The 13,990-nt window shown below is 35.2% G+C and overlaps 1 long non-coding RNA gene across 3 annotated transcripts in view; it reads left to right on the top strand.

Moving 5' to 3' along the window:
- LOC130012436 (uncharacterized) overlaps positions 1–13,990 on the top strand; it is a 182,575-nt gene that overhangs the window by 151,975 nt on the left and 16,610 nt on the right. For 2 of the 3 annotated variants that reach the window (XR_008787854.1, XR_008787855.1), the window contains one exon: positions 13,509–13,804. The exons of the other annotated variant lie outside the window; for it this stretch is intronic. This is a non-coding gene — a long non-coding RNA (uncharacterized LOC130012436). Of the gene's footprint in view, positions 1–13,508; positions 13,805–13,990 lie in introns of those variants that run through there. 3 annotated transcript variants of the gene reach the window in all.

Genomic DNA, 13,990 nt, shown 5'->3' with positions numbered 1-13,990 from the left:
ATTCTTAATGTTTATTATTGAGTTCGTTAAAAAAGTATTAACATTAGTGTTACTTTGCTCTTATTTTTTGAAAAAATTTTCACAAGTTGTTTTCCTTTATTTTGTTAATGTAGAATGGTAATGAACTGCTCTTTTCATTTTCTTTGTTTTATTTGTTTCGTTTGAATTTGGTTTATCTGTTTAGTTTTTGATTGTTTAATTTTTGTTAATGAAGTTGATTCTTTTAAACTTCGTGTTTTATTTTTGAACTCTACTTGGTGTAGGTGTTCATCAGGTAAAACCTCGACTGAGTTCAATATAGAGTTTAGCCGGTTGATTTGTTGGATATAAACCTTTGAATAATAGCGCCTAACAGGCAGCTGTGTTTAATTGTGTTTAATTATGTTCTCCTGATTTTGATTGTTTCTGTGTGTTTGAAGTATATGTTTGTGATATGCGCTTAGAAACACTTCACGTGTAATGAAGCGCTATATAAATCGAACAATAATAATTCTCTAAAGATAATTTCAACCCCAATACAGTTTGGACATATCTAACTATAAAAAAATTGAATTTTGCAAAAAGTTTGGAAGCAAATAGGGTATGGACAAATCTGAGCTTATCCAGATAATATTTTAACTGACTGAATCTCTAAATATAATTTGAACCCCAATAAAGCTAGGACATATCTTAATCAACCAATGTTGGATATTGTTTCCAAAGAATTTTTGGCTACCCGCTTAAGTCCTCCAGAAAATATAAAAAACTGAATTTTGCAAAAAATTTGAAAGCCAATGGAGTATGGACATGTATCTGAGCTTACACATATAATAATTTTCTAACAGGCTGAATATCTCTAACCATTATTTGTACCCAAATAAAGTTTGGACATATCTTATTCAACAAATTTTGGACATTCTGTCCAAAATTCTTGGCTAAAATCGTCCATAACATAATAAAAAAAAAAAAGTTTCTTGAAAAAAAAAAAAGTTTCTTGAAAAAAAAAAAATTGGAAGCTAGAGTATGGACATATGTCTGATTTTCCTTATAAAAACCAAGAAGAAAAAATTACAAGTGGACATCACATTTGTCCAAATTTGTGAACATATCTTAATCAACAAGTGTTGAACACTGTAGCAGCCAAAAAGTCTTACTGTCTGTTCCAGGTGACACTACGACACGAAAATTGAATGCCATTTCTTCAATTTTTAATTTAGACGACTAAAACTTAGTGACATACCTGGAATTGCCATCCCATTACTTTCTTACACGAGGAAACCAAATTCAGATCAAGCTATATAACCTCTCTCTCATGAAAAATCATAGTTTGTTTACATCCCGCTGTTGAACATCAGCCATGTTTGAACTAGTTATCCGGAAGAGTCGAAGAGGGAGGGGGGGTTGGTTTGGCTCGAGTCGTTTCGATCTACTTGGATGTCAAGGAAGTTGTTTCAGCCCATTAGAATATAACTTTTACTTTTACGGAGTCCAAGACCACCGCAGTTTGTCCAACTGAGTTGAATATTTAATTGGCCCAGAGGGCTGTAGCGTTTTGATATTCATATAAACTGCGTACAAATTTTATCCTGAACTGCATGTGGTCCATAATATGCAAAAGTAATCGCAGATTGCATAGTTAATATAAGTTATTGCCTTGCTTACGACTTTGCCTTTAGACAATTTAAAGTTGAATTTAGGCTGGAGTGATGATTAGACTAAATGTATATGTAACCTAATTTCTCGTGAAGCCTACAACAAAAGTAAAACGATATTTATATAATAATTATGTCTGGCGTATTATCGCCTGGTTCAATCTGATTAAAATACAGATCTATATTTCGTTTCATTTTTATACGTCCACATTCATAATGTGAACGTATTATGCCGTCGCCCCTGTCTGTGTGTGTGTGTGTGTGTATGTATGTGTGTGTGTGTGTGTGTGTGTGTGTGTGTGTCTGTGGTTCGCCTACAGGGCGCAATTCTTCATGGATTTTCTTCAAACTTGGTATACTTATTCCTTATACCCCAAGGAAGATCCCTATTGTTTTTGGTGCATGCCCGACCCCCCGGGGCAGAGCCACGCCCATTTCTAGTATTTGTTTGTTTGTCGTCTACAGGCCACATTTCTTAACTAATAATCTTGAAACTTTGCATACACATTCTTTGTACCCTAAGGAACATCCCTATCGTTTGGGGTGCATGCCCAACCCCCAGGGGCAGAGCCACGCCCATTTTCTTTTCGTGTGTCTTTGTGTCGCCTACAGGGCGCAATTCTTACTGGATTTTCTTCAAACTTGGTATACTTATTCCTTATACCCCAAGGAAGATCCCTATTGTTTTTGGTGCATGCCCGACCCCCAGGGGCAGAGCCACGCCCATTTCTAGTATTTGTTTGTTTGTCGTCTACAGGCCACATTTCTTAACTTATAATCTTGCATACACATTCTTTGTACCCTAAGGAACATCCCTATCGTTTGGGGTACATGCCCAACCCCCAGGGGCAGAGCCACGCCCATTTCCCATTTTCTTTTCGTGTGTCTTTGTGTCGCCTACAGGGCGCAATTCTTACTGGATTTTCTTCAAACTTGGTATACTTATTCCTTATACCCCAAGGAAGATCCCTATTGTTTTTGGTGCATGCCCGACCCCCAGGGGCAGAGCCACGCCCATTTCTAGTATTTGTTTGTTTGTCGTCTACAGGCCACATTTCTTAACTTATAATCTTGCATACACATTCTTTGTACCCTAAGGAACATCCCTATCGTTTGGGGTACATGCCCAACCCCCAGGGGCAGAGCCACACTTTATATACTTATTCTTTGTACCCTAAGGAACATTCCTATCATTTGGAACATCCTTATCATTTGGAGTAGGCCCTACATGCCCAACCCCCAGGGGCAGAGCCATGCCAATTTTCTTTTTGTGTGTCGCCTACAGGCCACAATTCTAAATCGATCATCTTGAAACTTAAAATACATATTCCTTATACCCTGAGGTTGGTCCCTTTTCTTTTGGGTGCATGCCCGATTTTGGGGAGATAACTCCATTTAACAATGTCAAACTCCATTTAACAATGTCAAACTGACGTGATATGCTTTAAATAGTTGTCACCCATGTAACATTCGGGTTTTTGTGAGTGGTTTCTGAGAGCCTTTGTTCAACTTATTTTTCAGAATGCTTTGTAAGTGTTAGAAGTATTTATACCGGTTATTTGTTGACGTTTCAAACCACCGTTTTCTCCCCCTTTCCTCCCACTGCTAAAGACCTTTTGGTACTGCAATGACAATGTCTCTCTCTCTCTCTCTCTCTCTCTCACACTAAATAAATTATAAATTCATGTAACTGCAAGTACATGTGCGTTTTCAGGATGTACATTTTTAAAAAGTCTTATGTTTGGGTGTCATTCGTTATTATAATTTAGTACCAAATTTATTATTAATAATTTGTCTTTTAAGAATATTAAGTACTTTTGTCAGATTGGGATTTAATTTCAGACTTCGGTTTCACTTGGTTCGGAGGAGATAACTCCGTCTAACAATGTCAAACTGGCGTGATATGCTTTAAAGAGTTGTCTCCCATGTAAAATTCGGCGTGATATGCTTTAAAGAGTTGTCTCCCATGTAAAATTCGGGTTTTTGTGAGTGTTTTCTGATAGCCTTTGTTAAACTTATTTTTCAGAACGCTTTGTAACCAGAGAAAATTAATAAGTGTTAGAAGCATTTATGCCGGTTATTTGTTGACGTTTCAGAACGCTTTGTAACCAGAGAAAATTAATAAAAGTGTTACAAGCATTTATACCGGTTATTTGTTTGGGTGTCATTCGTCATTAAAATTTAGTCCCAAATTTATTATTAATAATTGATTAATAATAAAAATAGCAAACCCCAACGGACAGTAGAAATTGAAAAGTTTAGACTAGATCAAATTACCACAGTTTACAGTATTTTGAGAAATGCAAATGCATTTGACATGTGTAGACTCCAACTATTTTTTCATGACTTTGGCAAGGTTAAGTCTATTCATTTCGTTTCGGCGAAACGTCCGGTACCCGATACTTCTAATTTTAAGCGGAATACAAAACGTGCGTGAAACCAAGGAATCTCAGTCATCAAATGACACTTTCCTTATTGTACATCATTCGCAGTTTGCACTTTTCGGCAGATCATCTGAGGTAAGAATCGATGTGTCCCAAGTACTTTATTTTCAAATCTTTCACTACTGTCAATCTTTTAAAGGACTGGGAGTGAGATTCAGACAGACAGGCGTGCGTGATATATCTATCGTCATCCGGATCGGTTAGACCGTGGCGTAAGAAGACTATCGTTGCACATGCTCTCAATATTTAGACCCGTAAAGCCTATACGTATATTGATATAAATAAATCTAATTCTCTACTGTTCAATACGCCTGGTTTTAAAATCTGTTGGTTTTTTTTTAGCTAAATACTACACGTTATTCGCAAATGCTTTCACGAACGTCCGCGCAATGCATTTTTCACTGACTGGGGTGGGTGTTGTTTACGCAGGTCTTTCTTTGTGTCTAAAATATTATGTGAACTATTAATTAGTCATTTATTAACATGAAATGATCCTAATCAACTCGCTATGTCATCTTATGTGTCAGATTTCCATTGGATTTGAATCCAATATGCTGTTGGTGATTAAACACAAAGTTGGATAATCGAGACTGTTAATTATCGTGACAGCGGTTACAATTACATAGATTTTAAAATATAAGCTTTTCTCTGCTCGGAGTGAAGCAATTTGACACAAATTTTATACTTTTAAGACAAATTAAACATATCCAGTAGAAGTTTCTGATCACGTGACTTTAGCGTGAAATCGGACTGCCAGTTTTTTTAATTATTATTTTTTTAAAATGTATTCCTAGCAATTGTATTGTAATAGTTTAATATCATTCTCAATATCATCAAAGATTCAGACTCAAAAATTATCGAAATATCAGCAAAATTACCACTTACATGAGACACTCGGTGGAAAATACCGCTCTGACGTCACGCGACCGGGAACTTTCCATTGCTACGACTCACTTCATTGGTGAATCCGCACCTTAGTTTCCGGTGGATTTTGACATAGAACCAATCAAACGATATATAACATTTTTGTCATTATTATGGTCCGTGATAGGCCTACCCCGAGATCCGACAATTACAGTCGTAGAAAACAGAATTTATCTGTTAAATTTGCTAAAGTTCGACTAAATATAGCCTACGTTTTTGTAATATCATCCAGATTATAAATATTTGTGACATTATCATTCAAATTATTCGATTTTAATCGATCTTAGCTGACAATAACGTGCGTATTTCAGTTTTAAAATAGGTACTAGCGATTCTGATGGGAAAATACCCATATGACGTCACTCAGATATGACTGAAAAGCACTTATTTTATTGCCATGCTCTCGACTCAATAACAGACTTAGTTATCAAACGCGCATGTCTGAACCATTCGGCTACACCCCACCCACCAAACCAACCAATTTATTTTGTTGTTATGTTCTTATTTTACAAACTAGGCCCCAGATGAAGAATGCCTAAAACTAAAAAAGATAGTTATGCTAAAAAGTTAAGGAAGAAAAGAGACATTATGGAGTCCACTATTGATTTTGGTGAATGTCTCAACCCCCAGGAGCAGAGTCACGCCCACTTTTTGCCTTTGGAATGTGAAAGGCACAATTCTGAATGCATTATCTTGGTATACTTATTAATAAGTTATACTCTAAGGACAGGAACTATTGATGTTGATGCACGACCCTCAACGCTAAACAAACCAAAAGCCTAGCCTTCTTGACAAAGTACCTTGTCAATCAAAGCAGAATTGGAATGTGGACGTATATTGTAGCGTTAGCGTTATGTTTTATACTTTCGATGGCCTACACTACATGAAGGTCTGACAAGTCATGTCAGGGGTGAAAAGACCGACTTATGACCATATGACGTCAGACATTTGATTAACCAATCAGCATTGATGTTACTAGTGGATTACCCACACCTAAAGCTCGCCGTAACAGACCGTTTCATTGGCTTATCCCCGACACCATTCAGAACACAAGTTAAATAACAACTCTTCCAGATCCAAGTGTAGTAAAGACAAGTAAAACGAAATTTTGAACTATAAAAACGAAACGAAATAAGATCTGTGTTTTATTATTAACCAGATTGCGCCCGGTTGATACTGGCGTGCCATTAAACATCAATTACATCATTTCATTTCATATCTTCAATCAAGGTTATGCAACGCAGAACACATATTCCTGAAGCTATTGTCTCGAGAAATCCCTTTCTGGCCATTGCTGGATTGACTTCTGATACTTGAGCTTTTGCGGGAGTGTGTCTATTCTTCCCGTTCAATCAAATCTATCCCAAGTAGAGCAACATCACAGCGCTTCGTTTAATCTGGGGTCTTCCCTGAAACTTTTGACAGTGATTTAAGATATTAAAAACGGTGAAAGTATTATTCGTCCCCAAACAGTATTGTTTATATTGTATCCGTTTTGACAGCCTCGTTTGTCACGCAATAAGTTTTTCTGCAATTTTGGCTATGTACTGGTTAATTGAGCGTATATTTCTTGAGTCATGACGTAACGTTATGTAAAGATATCTTGCCAATTTAGAGCCCTGTTTAAAGCCTAATGAAATTATTACGCAGTTAGCTATTGGTTGTTAATCGGACTATTGACCAGTCATAATTTGGAACAGAAATTTGCTTCCATTACAGCAGTGTTAAGTGGGATTAGATCTATTCAAATGAAACACTGCGAGAAGTAAATAATTCTGTTTCTCGAAATAACTACATAATAGTTTGGTTAATTCCTTGACATCTTGCGTAATTTTCATCTTTAAATAATAAACTGTAGATAACAATAATCAATTATTCAAGGGGTTATATTTTCGAAGATTCCCTTTTTTGTCTTTTCTAGCTGAATATCTGAAATAAATCTGAACTGTTGTCAAATAACTATACTATGAATATCTAAGATCCAGCACTGAACTGTGAGGAATATTAAAATAACGGTATTTATGTGTAGCTTGTGTGAAACACTATTGTTTTTGTTCGGTTATTATTCTTCTTTTTATTATTATTATTTTTCCATTTGAGCATATCTCAGAAACTACTTGTCGGATCGATTCCATGTCTTCGGTTTTACTGGGAAAGTGGGGTTGACTTAAATTTTAAAGCTATTTCCAACTTTCTGCGACAATGCAAAATGTCCGAAATCACCAAAGTTGTCGTTTTTCGAAATTTTGCCGTAATGTTATCAATGATTGTCGGATTGTAATATTTGATACATTTTGACATAGCCGGAGACAAGGCACATAGCTACAGTTCTTTAGATTTTTTATTTTCGACGAATCTTCGGAGATATTAGGCGCCAAATTTTGAAAATTAAAATTTTTACGAACAACTTTTTTATTAATGAATATTTTTATGTGGTATTTTACCTAGGGTTAAAGAGTCATCTGATTTGACCAAAAATTGCAACATTTTTTTGTCACCGCATATTTCCTTGGCCCCCATTGGCTAATTTAGTTTTTCAGTCCTGGATTAATTATTTATTGTTCAATTTGTATAAAACAAAGTTCATATGCTCCGTGGTCCAAAATGTCATTTTTTTTGTTACTGGTAAAGTTGCCTTTCGGCAACGGAAGTGACGCAAATTTAGCAAAAACTGCAATTTTGACAGTTCAGTACCACTTTTTGAAAGCAAATATTATTTTTTTCAAATCTGGTATGATTGAAAGGGTGTGCCCTGTTAAGGTGCAGAAATCATTGCACTCAGTTTTTTAAATTTTTATTTCCATTTAAAGGTGAAAAAAGGTGAAATTCACAACCCATTCAGGCTTTTCATATTTTAAAATATTTCTTCACAACTTTCATAAACTAGTAGCATTAATCCATACGAAGAGAATGTTTGTGAAAATTAGTTTGCAATATGAGCAGTTGCCGAGAAATGGGCAATTTTGCATGAGTCACTTTTTACGCTAGTTTGCCTGTAAAAGAGTCAATTATTATTCGATTTTCATAAAAGTGACACCTTTTGATGCGTAATGTCAATTTTAACTAGGTCAAACCAATTTAACATTTTCAATGTCACCGGAAATGACGTAATTTGGGCAAAAATTGTATTTATAGCCTTCAAAACCAGTAATTTATTCAAATGAGTCGTATTTGTTTTTTCTTTAAAATGTTGATATTTGATTCCAAGCAACTAATAGAATGAACCCATACGATCATATAGATATCACAAAATGGTTTCTAACTTGTTCAGTTGCGGAGAAATAGACGATTTTCAACAGGTAACTTTTTAAGGTTTTTGGTCCATAAAAGTGTCAATTATTATTCGATTTTCATAAAATTTCCAGTGTGTGATACCTAATGCCATTTACGATTTCATACAAGTAATTTAACACTTTTACTGTCACCGGAAGTAACATCATTTTGGCAAAAACTATATTTTTAGCCTTCAAAACAGATATTTTATTCAAATGAGTCTGATTTGTATTGTTTTTAAAATTATGATATTTACAGATACCAAAAAATGGTTTCTAACTTGTACGGTTGCAGAGAAATAGACGATTTTCTACAAGTCACTTTTCAAGGTTTTTGGTCTATAAAAGTGGCAATTATTATTCGATTTATATAAAATGTTCACCATGTGATGCAGTGATGGGATTTTAGCCGTATATTCCGGACTTGTCCGAATCTTTTTTCGAAACGCCCAAAATTGTCCGACCGGGAATATGCCCAATCGGACATCAAGACATGGTGAATAATATTCAAATTCCAAAATTAATATAGTGTACTGAGTGTATAACTACTGTGCAAGCCGATTATCGTTGATAATAGGCTGGATTGATTAGGTAATTAAGTGATCGACTATTTATCGTGTTATATCATCTTACACACCTACCTTGATTAACTACTATTCTGCCTTGATTGGCTGACTTAATTCTTTATCGGACAATTCATCAAATCAATCCTGAACAGAAGTCATTGCTTCTCCTTTGTCGGACGATATATCAATCCAATAAGAGTGATTATAACTTAATCCGATTAACCCGTGATTTCTCCAGACCATTGTCTCACGTTTTAATCTCCTTTGTGTCGGACAATAACACGTAGAAATTAGTCATAGATGTCACATATCCTGATAGTATATAACACCTCAAATCAACATACATTGTATCCGATAACTTGTCTGTGATATATTTTCGGTGGAAGCCGAAGTTAAATAAAGATATTTCACACACATGGCGCTTATAGAGTTCAGTAATTAAAATGAAAGTATAAATCTCGCGAGACACGTGAAATTAAGAGATGTATACGTGCTGAATTCAATACGCCTGATGTCCGAGAAAAGATTCTATTTTGATGGCATATTGTCGGATTTATGATCATATTTTGAAGGGGGTTTATGTCTTTAAATAAATAAATAAATAAACACGCTAAGAAATGTTGACGAATATTTCGATTGGAATGATGTAAGTAGTTAATTGTTTTAGACGATAGCGCGTGCTACAGTCGAATGCAATTATTTAGCAGTTGGTGTCACTCGCTCATTAGAGCGTCGTTAACTACGGTTTACGGCCAAATAAATTTCGGGATGTCATTTTTTTACCTTCCGTATATAAATCGAAACGGAGTATCAGACGAATGTCGGACTTTGCTGAAAATTGTACCGACGTATGACCCGAAAACAGTAATTTTGGGGGAGTTTGAAACAAATCGGCAGCAGTCGGCACGCTGCCAATTCTATAGTATTACGATGTCATGTAATTTTGTAGGAATATTATTGACATAAATTTGAATACCGTACGGGTTTTAAACATGAAATATAACGAGGTGCACCTATTTTTTTTCGGGAAAAAATGTCCGACATGAAATTTTTTGAAATCCCATCACTGATGTGATGCCATGTGATGTTCTGATTTCATAAAACTACTTTAACATTTTCATTATCACCGGAAGTAATGTAATTTTGTCAGGATCACTTACATGTAACAAATGTATACAATGAATTGATATTGCTGGATTTGGTTGATTCTGCGTACATTTTATTTGATGTGTGCAATGCTTATATGGAAACCTGTTTAATGGTTTCATCGGTACCGGAAGTGACATGTTCAAGGCTAACAGGGTACCGGTGAAACGCATCTTTACTGCATCGCAGTTCTAGTTTTCATTATATTTACATTTTCATTGTAACTGCTTCTGTGATTGGTGTTGGAAAATCAGACTTTTCTAGATTCTGCAATGTAGGAAAATATTTCAAGTTAAAATCTCAATAAAGTACCTTTTCCCTTAAAGCATACTGCATGGCATATGCCCGTCTTCATTATCCCAGTCTTCTTTATCCCAGTCAGTACAGAAAAGTAGGATTTTTAACCTGCAATTTCATTTCATTTGTTTTGGGAACTTGCCTTAATGTGATTTGTCTTTATCAGCAGACACATTACACTATACAACTGGTACTGTGGAATCTCGGGTAAATAGCGTTATTATCTAATCTATGTAGAATTATTCATAAATATCATTGAATTTGGCCTAATAGCATTCAATTTGTCCTTGTATACAACTTTAATCTCAACGTGCATTTTTGATTACCAAGCGTTAATTGACTAGTGTTTAGTTTGTCGACACGTGTGTAATTATAAGCGTCCCGCTTAATTTTGACGACTGTTCAATAATTAGTTGGACCGTTCAATTTCCCGAGTTGTGATTAAAATTAGTCAAGGTGTCCAATTACGCCAGGTATTCAATTCTGTTGCCGAACATCCAATTTCACATTCGTTGTTCAGATTTTAACAATATGTTTATATTGAAGGAGTTGTAATATAGTAATGCTGCCGTGAAAACGTGTACATGTATAATGTACAGGCCGGTTTGAATAACAACAAAATGAGTTCAGTAATCTCGGGAAAACATTTACCGGCGTTTTGTATCGGTTAGGATTTTTTTCTAACGCACTGTACATGCATATAACGTCGGCCAAAATGTATGCAACAATGAACAACTTACAATTTTTTTACAACGTATCATTACATCTTCGTCTATAACTTAGATGTAATCCATCAATTAATGGCTGCTATAAAATCCAAACTTTAAATTATATACGTCATACGATGAGCTTGCAGCTTCAGTTAATCTAAATCAATCATTCATAGAGCACTCGATCCATTCCACGGGGCGCTTAACGGTAAGTCACGTGGTCAGAAACGCGCCAATATTGGGACTATTTTCTTAGTCTGTCTGTGTTAATCGGCGACGAATCTCCTCTATGACAATATACATCTACTTTAAATGTCGCCAAATTCATTTCGGTGGAAGCGGATATTGAATAAAGCCATTTCACACACGTGTACATTACATACGCATGTCATATATTTATACAATGTCCACAATGTGTTACATTAATTGTCGCCTTCACTCCGTTATTTTGAGTAGCCTACACTTTCTGAATGATTCCATTCTTTTGTACGAATGCATGACCACTTGGACCAACTAATAGACCACTCTGACGAAACAAAAAAGACTACTCGGACCATACAAAAGGACTACTCCGACCAATAATAAAGTGTTGTTTTAATACGTTTATATTTGTGTTTGTATTAATATGACTACTCGAATCAATAATAAAGTGTTGTTTTAATTGTTGTTTTAATAATTGATAATAGTGTTTGTTTTAATATGCACATGTTTTCTTTGAAATAATAAAGTGTTATCTACTTACCCGTCGCATTGTTTCATCATGAAGCACATCAAAGAAAAACACTTAAAATGTTGATGTAATAAAGATATATATTTGCTAATATGTACTTACCGGCAGCGGATATTCTAAAGTTATGTATATACTCACCTATAAATTGTTTGCCTCTTTGTATTATGATACAATATGTTGTTAATGATTAAAATCATTAATAACATATTGTCTGTATTATATTTTTAAAATGAGTAAGTCAAGCCTTATAATGTAATTTAATTGGTCCGTGTGGTCCTTTGGGTTGGTCCGAATAGCAAGGATAAATATGGGTCCGATATTATGCAATATAGATGCAGGTTTTTTTTGGGTTTTTTTCTCCTTTTTTTTTCTAACAATATTTATTCAATATTTACATATTATAAAGATACAATGTTCAATTATGGGATCTGAAAACAAGCCGTACAGTTATATAAATGCATTGTTTATAATTATAATCACGATTTACATACAGTTATAATTACAAAAGCAAATGCAGGTTCAATCAAGAAACTTGCGTGTTCACCGTCTAGTATAACTTTCGAGCTTCTGATATCTAGATTTTAAACGTAAACATATACATGTATATACAAACTTATAGATTGCAGTTACACGGGGTACATGTATATGCAGTAGCAATTCGGGAAGTTGGACGTACAAAAGAATGGAATCATTCAGAAATTGTACTCAAAATAAGAAAATTATAACGGAGTGAAGGCAATAATTACATGTAGGTCTACACACTCGTGGACATTGTATAAATATATGACATGCGCATGTAATGTACAGGTGTGTGAAATGGCTTTATTCAATATCCGCTTCCACCGAAATGAATTGGGCGACATTTAAAGTAGATGTATATTGTCATAGCGGAGATTTGTCGCCAATTAACACAGACAGACTAAGAAAATAGTCCCAATATTGGCGCGTTTCTGACCATGTGACTTACTGTTAAGCGCCCCGTGGAGTGGATCGAGTGCTCTATGAATGATTGATTTAGATTAACTAAATCTGCAAGCTCATCGTATGACGTATATAATTTAAAGTTTGGATTTTATAGCAGCCAATAATTGATGGATTACATCTAAGTTATAGACAAAGATGAAATGATACGTTGTAAACAAAAATTGTAAGTTGTTCATTGTTGCATACATTTTGGCCGACGTTATATGCATGTACAGTGCGTTAGAAAAAAATCCTAACCGATACAGAATGCCGGTAAATGTTTTCCCGAGATTACCGAACTCATTTTGTTGTTATTCAAACCGGCCTGTACATTATACATGTACACGTTTTCACGGCAGCATTACTATATTACAATTCCTTCAATATAAACATTTCGTTAAAATCTGAACAACGCATGTGAAATTGGATGTTCGGCAACAGAATTGAATACCTGGCGTAATTGGACACCTTGACTAATTTTAATCACAACTCGGGGAAATTGAACTGTCCAACTAATTATTGAACAGTCGTCAAAATTAAGCGGGACGCTTATAATTACACACGTGTCGACAAACTAAACACTAGTCAATTAACGCTTGGTAATCAAAACTGCACGTTCCGATCTTATTTGTATACAATCACAAATTGAATGCTATTAGGCCAAATTCAATGATATTTATGAATAATTCTACATAGATTAGATATTAACGCTATTTACCCGAGATTCCACGGTACCAGTCGTATAGTGTTACTTAGTGGGATAATCTTTTTTTAAACAATGATATTTATGATGAACCATTACTAGAGTGTGATCTTTTCTTACAGCTAGAAGATTGAAATGGAGCCCCGAAGAGATATCAGAACTGCAAATGTTTCTTCAAAGAAAATTTGAATAGAAAACCCACCCCGGGGCGGGCCCAAATTGAGTCTGTCCTGAACAAATCGAAAAAATTAAAATTTAGAAAATAGGAAACCATCAAATAAAAGTGTGGAATATGGTACAAAAGCAGTAATTTTTTGTTATGACTAAACGACAATTCCACGGTAACAGAATAAAGTCTAAATTTTCTTAGAATTTTAATATTCTGTAGAATTTTCTTCAAATAAACCTGTTGAATAGATCTATTCGTTTAATTTTAATTTCCTTTGTCCCCCCTGGGAGACACGGTGGCTAGGTGGGTAGAGGCATTGGCTCGCTAACCCGGTGGTCGGGTGTTTGATCGCTGCATTGGCCAACAAAGTTCATCCAGATTTCCCTGCAGAGTCCCCCCTTGTCAGTGGTCCAGGACAGGGCCTGGCAATGGGCA

Source organism: Patella vulgata, chromosome 4 (assembly GCF_932274485.2).
Source record: "Patella vulgata chromosome 4, xgPatVulg1.2, whole genome shotgun sequence".
In the NCBI taxonomy this organism is placed as follows: domain Eukaryota; kingdom Metazoa; phylum Mollusca; class Gastropoda; family Patellidae; genus Patella; species Patella vulgata.
Note: the sequence above shows the minus strand (reverse complement) of the source record. Positions and strands in the feature narration are given on the sequence as shown.